The 9,796-nt window shown below is 35.6% G+C and overlaps 1 pseudogene; it reads right to left on the reverse strand.

Moving 5' to 3' along the window:
• Positions 1-2,991: 2,991 nt before the first annotated feature.
• LOC111619635 overlaps positions 2,992-9,796 on the reverse strand; it is a 9,478-nt pseudogene continuing 2,673 nt past the window's right edge.

The following is a 9,796-nucleotide window of genomic DNA, read 5'->3' on the forward strand; positions in this document are numbered from 1 at the left end:
CCTACTTGTCCGTACTGGGAACGTTATTCCTGCTTTCAATTCTCTGGGACAGATATGGTCAATCTGACACACGATACATCTTTAAGCACTTTCCTATCCTGAAACATAGGGACGTTAACCCTATGCCACAACAAAGCTCTGTCTATCACCCATCATGGTAGTTTACAGTCAGCAGGATCCTTTAATTAAGCCACTACAGGTGGTATCGTTATGGCCGTCTTCAAGGCTTTGGTTATGGAAGGACGACTCATCACTCATCACCAGCCTAGCACTTAAGACGATCTTACTCCTGATAAACTGTTTCCCTTTACTGGATAGTAGCTCGTGGCAGTGTAAGTCACGTGAAAGTGGCTTGCACTGCCACAAGCTAAAGCAAGATCAAAAGCATTCAAACATCGTCCTCATACAACCAAAGAAAATGCTGGAGTTTGTGAAAGTGTGTCTCAAGTTCCAGAGAGTAATATTGTTCCCAACCGTGGTCTCCAGTTCTCATACTGATGCAGTGCTTGAATCCAGAAGATCAAGTGCTTTGGCATCCCCAAGACACAAAGGACACTGGGAATTTCATTTGTGAATACAGCAAGCAGGTGTTCATTTGCTGCTAAACTTGATCGCTTTAGTCGGGCTGTCGAAGTGGCAGGGGTTACTACCATGTTTTAAAAGCATCCCTATCATGTGCGGTACCTGCTGGGACATTCACTTCTTATTGGCAGGGCTACCAGCTTGCTGGACAAGCCCAATCGACTACATTCCAGTTATTCCATCCAAAGATGAGGCTTATAGCTATTTATAGCAGCTATAGAAGACATTCTCTTGATGGCCAAACATTTTGGGACCTGCTACAAGCTCCACCGTGACAATGCCATCGAAAATGACCGCCATACTTCGGCTGTACTAGTCTCTCTTCTGTTTTAATGTGAATTTGCATGCCATTATGCCTATTTGCAATTTTTTCCCGTCTGCCCGAACAAAGGTAGACTTCAGTTTAGAGAGATAATTGAAACCCTGACAAGGGCCATAGAAAGTGATGCTCTGCAAACTTTATAAGGCCTGGTATATAGACTTAGACCCATGATATTTTGACATCTCTAGAACCTTAATCCTGAGTTTGAAACTTCGTCAACAGTCGAGACCAAGGCGGATACTTTAGGCATATTAACCCGCTATCTCTTGCCTCTAGGCCCCTGCAGCGCCAGGCCGGTTCCTTACCTAAGGGGAATATTAATATTACAAATAATTCCTGAAGTCATATAAAGAACTTAACTACGCAACAAATGTACAGACTTTTATATCTTTTCCTTAATATTCATAAGACAGACAAATTTCCATTGTAATTTCAAGATAAATAAAGTCATAACTCTGAACAGGATAAAAACTCTATCACTTTACCTGGATTATATAATTTTCTACATATTTATATTGTGACTTATTATAAACTAAATATAATAATTACAAAACGATGAATATTAACATGTATATATGAAATTAATTTACAATACTTAATATACAGTAAATATAGTTTTTTGTTTATATGTATTTAACTAATAACAATGAAAATTCTATATAGTATATGAATACTTACTTTGTAAATTTTAATTGTAAATACAATAAGATTGATAAATTGTAATAATAATATAATTTGATCGTAAAGTCTTTTTGCAGTGGGCGAGAAAACACGAGGAGCTTCCAGGAACGAAGTAATAACGTCTTAGCCTGATTGCATCGAGAGCAAAGTAAGTTATGAGCCACATGGGTGTAGCCAATTGCAGAGAAACTTTACGATCGCACTGTATTTACGAAATCTTCTCTACATCAGAAATTCTCCACGATAACTTGTCAATTTTCAATAAATTAAATTATTAAAGATTTTCTTTCTTAATTCAAAACCAAAATTCAGAAAGTAAATTTTTATTATATTAAATTCAAATTTTCACAGNTATTATTTTTTTTTTGCACGATCATCTAAGGAAGTAATTTCGGAATTTTGAGACAAAAATTTTCAAAATTTTAAGGAAAGAAAATAAAAAATGGGTGGTATTTCACTCTCACTTTTCATTTATTCTTCTATCTCATCATAAATCATTTAAACAATTGAAAACAATATGAATGGCCACTCGTTACAGATCATATGGCGAATGACCATTTATCATTTCGAATCACTTTATAATGAATACAATGATAAACTATAGCACCTGTAAAATTTATAGAAGTTAAAATTTTATCTTAATCAATTTAGAATTACTCATATTAACAAAATAATTTATTAAATTCGATCTCTCTAAATCATAAATCATTAATATAAAAAAATTGATTCGATTTTATTTAAATTTGATTGTTAGAGAATGTATTAACAAATGATATACAGTATATGAAAAATGAATATTTAAATAGGCCTATTCAATTAAATATTAAAAATTTTAAATGATTATTTCATAAAATAATAAAATAAACGTTTATACATAAAAATCACAATTAATAATTGCCTTTTGTTCAAGCTTTAAATTAACAATTTGTCAAAAATTTATATTTTCATGCGTTAAAATAAATTAAGTAACGTAAAAAGTTGAAAATTTTTAGCTTAAAAATTGTAATTGAAATTGTTAAGTTCTTAGGGGTGTATAGATCTCTAATCGTAGATCGCCGTTTAACATATAACAAAGAAACTGTTATAACGGTCGGACTGGACACCGGTCACGTCCTGCTCGTCCGACTGACCCGAACAAAAGACATCACTGAATCGCGCGCCCACACGTAGGTGTAACCTGATCGGTTCCAGATTGAACCCCGGTCGTTAGGTTTTCACACGTGGAAAACACTTGACCCAACAACTCCCCTTTTAAGAAAGAAAACAACTGGCCGAATTGGCGGTTTACGCCGCATAATAGTTCTTTCCAGAAGGATTGACTCGAAGCTGTCCAGTTGGGATTCGAGTGCAAGCAAATCGGCGCGGAGGCTGCGATGTTACTTTCTCGGGTGGCGATTCTTCATCACTTATGGTTGAGCGGAGATGAGACGCGATAAAGCATCAGCTTGTCCAAATTCGGTAGTCTTCCGATATTCGATCTTGAAGTTGTATTCAAGAAGAGTCATTGCCCAGCGTTGCAAACGGTTGGCTGTGTGTGTGTCGGAATACGTTTCTTGTTGTCGAAGATGGCGAGAAGAGATTTGTGATCTGTGAGAAGCGTGACGGAAGAAAGGTCGTCCGTAAATCATCTTGTGGAACTTGTGAACAGCGAAGATGAGTGCAACACCTTCTTTTTCGATTTGACCATAGTTCTTCTCGGCTAGAGTGAGCGCGCAAGACGAGTGAGCGATAGACTTAATTGATCCGTCGGGCAGGCGGTGTTGGATGACGGCACTAAGCTCTAGACTTGATGCGTCGGCTGCGATGATGATATCGAGCATCGGATCATAGTGTGTGAAAAGTAAATCTGACTTGAGAATGTCCTTGATGCGTTGGAGGGTCCGTCGACATTTGTTCGACCACTGCCACTATCGGTCTTTCTGGAATAATTCGTCTAGTGGTTGGCGAATTTGACGCATTTTGTGGACGAAGGTTTAGTAGTATTTTACCATACCGAGAAATGAGCGAAATGTGAATAGGTCTGTCGGCGGCGGCATATTGATGATAGTGTCAACCTTAGAAGGGTTCGGGCGGCGTCCGTCCTTATCGACGATGTAGCCTAAGTATTTAATGGAATCCTTGAAGAATGCGCACTTCTCCGGTCGGATTCGGAACCCATAGTCGTGGATGCGACGGAACACCTCGTGGAGATGTCGGTGATGATCGTCCACGTTGCCACTAACGATGACTATATCGTCTAGATATACAAAGGCGAACGATAGTCCCGAGATCATGAAGTCCATGATCGATTGGAAGATGCCTGGATCCGATTTCACTCCGAATGGAAGACGTTGGAATTCGTAGAATCCGCGGTTTGTTGCAATATTGCAGAATTTTTTGGAACTTTCCTCGAGTTCCACTTGAAAATAGGCGTCAGAAAAGTCTATTTGTGAGAATATTCGACCGCTGTTGAGTGTGGAAAAGATGTCTTCCGGAAGTGGTAATGGGTGCTGATTGAGCTGGAGAGCGTCGTTGAGACCCGTTGAGTAGTCTACACACAAACGTGACGATCCGTTGGGTTTCGTAATTACTATAATAGGAGCAGCCCATTCTACATAGTCGACGGTTTTGATGACTCCTAAGTTCAGCAGGAGATCGAGTTTCTCTTCCACTTTCGGTCGTGAGGCGTAGGGAACTAATCTGGCCTTGCGTTTGACAGGTGTGATGTCTGGCTTCAACATTAACAAAGCTTTCGTTACCTTGCAGAGTCCCAGTCCTTCCCCGAAAACTTCTGGAAAGTTGCGCTGCAACGATTCGATAACTCGAAGCTCATTGTTTGACTTCTAACAGGTGTTGACGTCATAGACCTTAGCAGCGAAAAATTGAAAGTGATGCAAAGCGTCGATTCGGAGGAAGTTGAGAGCTCCTTTCTTGGCTACATAGAACGGTTCTTCTTTGCGGATGTCATTGTGACAGAAGGTGGTGCGTCCCTTCCCTAAGAATGGTGGCAAGAGAGTACTTCCGTGATAAGATCTGGCTCGTTCCGTACAAGGCTGGAGTGTGGTCATCCAATGGCATCGTATGTCGTTTTTCGTCGATAATGTTAATTAATTAATTTCAGATCCATTATCGAGATAGAAGTCGACTGGGTATCCATTAACTTCAATCTTTTTAGCAGTCGGTAGGCGTTTACAAAATTTCTGATAATTCCTACGCTGGCTGAGCACACTTGCCTTTTCTTCCGTGGTCGTCGACATAATTTTTCTAAATGTCCTACGCAATTGCACTTTTGGCATTTGTGCCTTATGTGTGGACAGTCTTTGTACCAATGCCACTCATCACATCGCTTGCAAGTACTCGGTAAACGATTTGTCTTCTTGGTCTTTTCTTCTTTAGGCGGGGTCTTGGCGCGGACGTTATTAACCAGACGTTCTGTTTCTTCGTATAACTTATTTTCGGAACGCATCGCTATAAAATCTTCACAGTCGTTCATCACGTCGTCGAATGTAACGTTTTCTCCATCCGAGTTAAGTTTCTGGAGAATTCCAGCGCGTAATGACTCATGGGCTTTCGACTTAAGTCCAGTGAGAACGACGAGACAAAAGAACTGTTCTTCTGTCTGAGCACGAAAGTTATATCGTTGTCTGGCCGATCTCACTCGGTTCGTGAAATGGCTGAAGTCTTCACCATCGTCAATTGCAATGCGCAGACAGTCATAGCGGTCCGCGAAGATCGAACGTTTCTTGCTAAAAGGTTGGCGAAGTCGCGAAGTGGTTTCCTCGTAGTCGAAGTCCGTAATACTCTTCGGCATACAGTACTTATTGTACTCGTTGAAGGCGGACGCAGAAAGTTTAGTCATAAGGAACTTGACTTTCTCCTGGTCGGGCATCTTGGATGCCGCGCAGTCCAGAGCGAATTCAAAACGACTTACCCACTTGTCGAATTTTGAGCCGTCTTCTTCATCAGGTTGGAATTCCGGTAACTGAGGGAGTGTTCCTGAGGACGATGTTTACGATGAAGATGATGAGGAAGATGTGGGTATAGACGAACGAATGTCTTTGATAAGTTCGTATAAAGCCTCCTCTCGGCGTCGTGCGGCCTCCTGTTGTTCTGCGAGTAATGATTTTACGAGTGATTTCACTGATCGCCGTATTCTTAAGCCTTTATCCTCGTCGCTACTGTTAAGTTCTTAGGGGTATATAGATCTCTAATCGTAGATCGCCGTTTAATATATAACAAAAAAACTGTTATAACGGTCGGACTGGACACCAGTCACGTCCTGCACGTCTGACTGACCCGAACAAAAGACATTCCCGAATCGCGCGCCCACACGTAGGTGTAACCTGATCGGTTCCAGATTGAACCCCGGTCGTTAGGACACGTGGAAAACACCTGACCCAACAGAAATGATGTAAGTAAACATAACTGTTGAAGAAGGAATCTTGAAACCATCTTTCTGAATAATTTTGGTTTCTGTTCATTTTATCTCGAAGTGTTTACGAGGTTTACGACAATTTTTCAAATTTTTTTCAGTGATAGGCTATCAGATATATAATATATTCTGAAATAAGTAAAATATTTAAAATTAAAAAAAATATATTAACTCGTTTTCATTTTCCAGCAATAGATTTACTTCACAATTTATCATTTTTAATTTTCTCTTCGAAATTAAGATACAGAATCCTTTATCTAAAAACGAAAAACGATGTTTAAAGTTCACTTTTTCATTGTGTAAAAGTTTATTTTTTGTCTAGATAGAATTAATTTAAAACGATGAAATACAATATTTAAATAATCTCGAGAATGATATGGAAAAAATTTAATAAAAATTGATAAATTTAAGCCGATTTACGGGTGAAAGGCCCCCACGCATAGCTTTTGGAAATACCTTTACCGTAATTTATTGTTTCTTCTGATCTTGTGAATTTTAACCAAGCAGATTTCTTTAATAAACTTTTCGATGAATATAAGGTGGATTGTCAGGTATAAAAATAATACTAACTATAAACGATGTTAATGACACTCGTTTAAAGGTACATTGTCCTTATGAGGAAAACTAAGAATGACAAAAAATTTATTGATTTTCTGATAGACGAGGATCAATTATCAGAAAATCAATGAGTTGTTTCATTATTCTTAATTTTCTGATTTTAAATTATGCCTTTAGGAATTTTTTCTTATTATTTAAGCTTATATCTTTTATTACTGCTTAAAGTTTCTTTATAAATAAAATCCAGCAACGAATTGCTTCCATTAATCTTCTTCTTTTTCCTCCCGGGTTTATATGGAGAACGAGTTGCTTCACTTTCCCGGCAACATATTAAACTGTGTGTGTAGCGCCATCTGTTATGATATTTTATTATTAAAACTTTTTATATTTTTAATTATTATAAATGTCAAAAAGGTTAAATCTGAGGGTAAGGATGTGTTTTATAAAAGNGGTCTATACTGTAAGAACACGCTCTCACAGATAAAAATCGCTTGTTTCCGCATTTTTTAAATGCGAGAAAGATAAAAGAAAAGTGAACTTTTTTATAAACTAATGGTCGCGTATTTCCACGAATATAGTTATGCCTTCTAGAAATATTGATGAGATACTTGAGTCATAAGATGCCACGATATGAAAAGACATTTGGAGGCAGTGGTGAGTGAAAGCCAATCGACTTTGGACACTTCAAGATAGTGTGTGACGGTGCAGTTTGAACAATGTCAAGTAGTTTTAACTACACTATAAATATCAAATTCTATGTTAAATTTTGAAAGATCGAAGCAAAAACAGTGCAGATAATACTGGTTGCCTAGAAAAACATACGTGTCTCAAGCACGCATGTATAAATGGTTTTGTCAGTTTCAGGAGGGGCGTGAATCCTTAGAGCATAACTAGTATGAAAGCGATTTGGAAGTTTTTCGGTAATCTTGGCATTAATCACTACGAATATACTCTATATGATCATGATCATATAGTTACCAAAACAACGTCATGGGATAGTCTTCGTTGCCTGATAGTCTTCGTTAGTGAGATTATCTGTAGCAAATAGCCAAAGTTATGAAAATCAGAAAATTAACTTTAGTCCAGTTGCATACATTTGCATATCAGCTCATATTGTATCGAGTATCTGGCAAAAAACAGCATCTCTCTATTTTCACACCCGTCTTAATGCACAGTCTTAGCCTCCTGTTAACTTTTATCTGTTTCCTAAAGTTCTAATCTCCCAAACTTAGAGGGGTGGCGATTTGAGACAGCTAACAGAGTCAAAACAGCTATCACATATCGCTAAGAACAGTCACAAGAAATTGCTTAAAGAATCGTTTCTATAAAACGTACTATTGTTTTTCAGAAGTATGTAATTGCTGAGAGGATATACAGTACAGTAATTCGAAGGTGTTGTTATAGAAGTGTGTTTATCAGAGCAAAGATATAGCAGTTATAACATATATTTCGTAATTTATTGACTGTTCATTGCATATTGAATTTTGTGTTTTTTAACACAAAAAATAAATTAAATTTAAATTAAAAAATCATGTATAAATTTCTATAATTTAAAGTAGAACAAATTAAAATTGTTCCTCAAATAAATTAGGCTATATTATAAAATTTTAAACTGTTAATCTTATTGTTAAATAACTTTAATTAAAATATTTTCAATATTTGTTAATTTTAATAAATTACAAGAATAAGAATGATAAATGTTTAATTAAATTAATATATTTTAGAATTTAAAAAGTTTTAATAAACAGAATACTTTCTAATTCCAGTTTATTGTTGTCAATTATTTATCAATTAAAACTTAACTCTCAGATATTTATATAATTTATTGATCAAAGATATTCTTCGGCTATTCTGATTACTTCTTAATTAATGATACTAATTTCTTACTTTAAATCAATCCTAATCTTTAAAAGTGTAAAATAAATTTAAGCTTTCTTATTACTTGTAGTATTTGACTAAGTGTAATATTAATTTAGTTCTGTAAAGTGATCTTAATTAATTAAAATAACTAATTTTGTAATATCTCAACTTATACAGTTAATATTTCATGCTAAAAATAGGAATACTCTTACCAAATTTTCAATATATATCAATATACATTTGATGATGCCACGAATCTAAAGAACTGTGTTTCCATAAAAATTTTAAACAAATAGTCTACTGGAAATGACTAAAATAAACAATTTATTTATTTTAATTCTAAATTAGATAATTGACACGAAACAAAGATATAAGAACTTATTTTTATTAACTTTTATAATCTAACTCTAATCGGCGATTTTTTTTCCCGCGAAGTCGTTAATTACTTTATCATAAAAATCGCTCGTCGTTCATTCCATCAAAGTATTTAAAAGCCCTTTTTCTATTCAACGCAACTCTAGTGACGACAATCTTTCCTCTGACTGAGTGTTCCTTGCGAATGTATCAATTCGCTTCACAGTTGAAAACTACGCTCACTCATAGAGTAAGCGCTGTTTTTCAACTACTTGCGAGACCCACTCGTAGATGGTACTGTAAAAATTAATATTAAATCATATAATCCTTTTAGTACATTTTTGTTCAGATCGTCATTAATCATAATATTTTTTTTTATGTCGAAGAGTGATTTGTCAATATAGTCTGGATTCAAATCTTTTCGCCGTGGAAGCTGTCCTGTGTTGTACTCGACAATACAAGCGCTTTCATTGCATAAACGAATTTATATTCGGATATACAATATCAATCTTATTGTTTTTCACATGTATAGAAATTTGTAATAAAATACATAATGCGGTTATAATAAAATATAAATTTTAAGTAATTCAAAGTACGTTAAAATATGAAAATAATCGCACAATATGTATTATATATATTTTTTTTAAATACAAGAGAAGCAGCACTACCATAGCTTCCATGGACTGCACACCACTGATATATTAAATATTTTTTATTTTAAATATATATATGTTATATATAATATATATATATGTTGACAATAACAACCTTCCAACAAAACTATTATATTTGCTGTATAAAAAAATGTGTCAAAAACCCCAAAAAAATACCTGGATTAGTCAAATGAAGAACATAATCAATGAATACGGAGTTTCTATATCTCCAATACTAGAAAATTCAGAAATTAGCGACCTTATAAGAAAACAACTTATACATAATGCATTGGAAATCTCACTAGCTCAAGATATTGAAGAAATACACAAGAGAAGAGAGCCTAAATGGTATAAAATATTGCTAAATTACCCTTT

Source organism: Centruroides sculpturatus, unplaced genomic scaffold (genome assembly GCF_000671375.1).
Source record: "Centruroides sculpturatus isolate CEXI.00-Female unplaced genomic scaffold, Cexi_2.0 scaffold25, whole genome shotgun sequence".
NCBI classification, from domain to species: Eukaryota; Metazoa; Arthropoda; class Arachnida; order Scorpiones; family Buthidae; genus Centruroides; species Centruroides sculpturatus.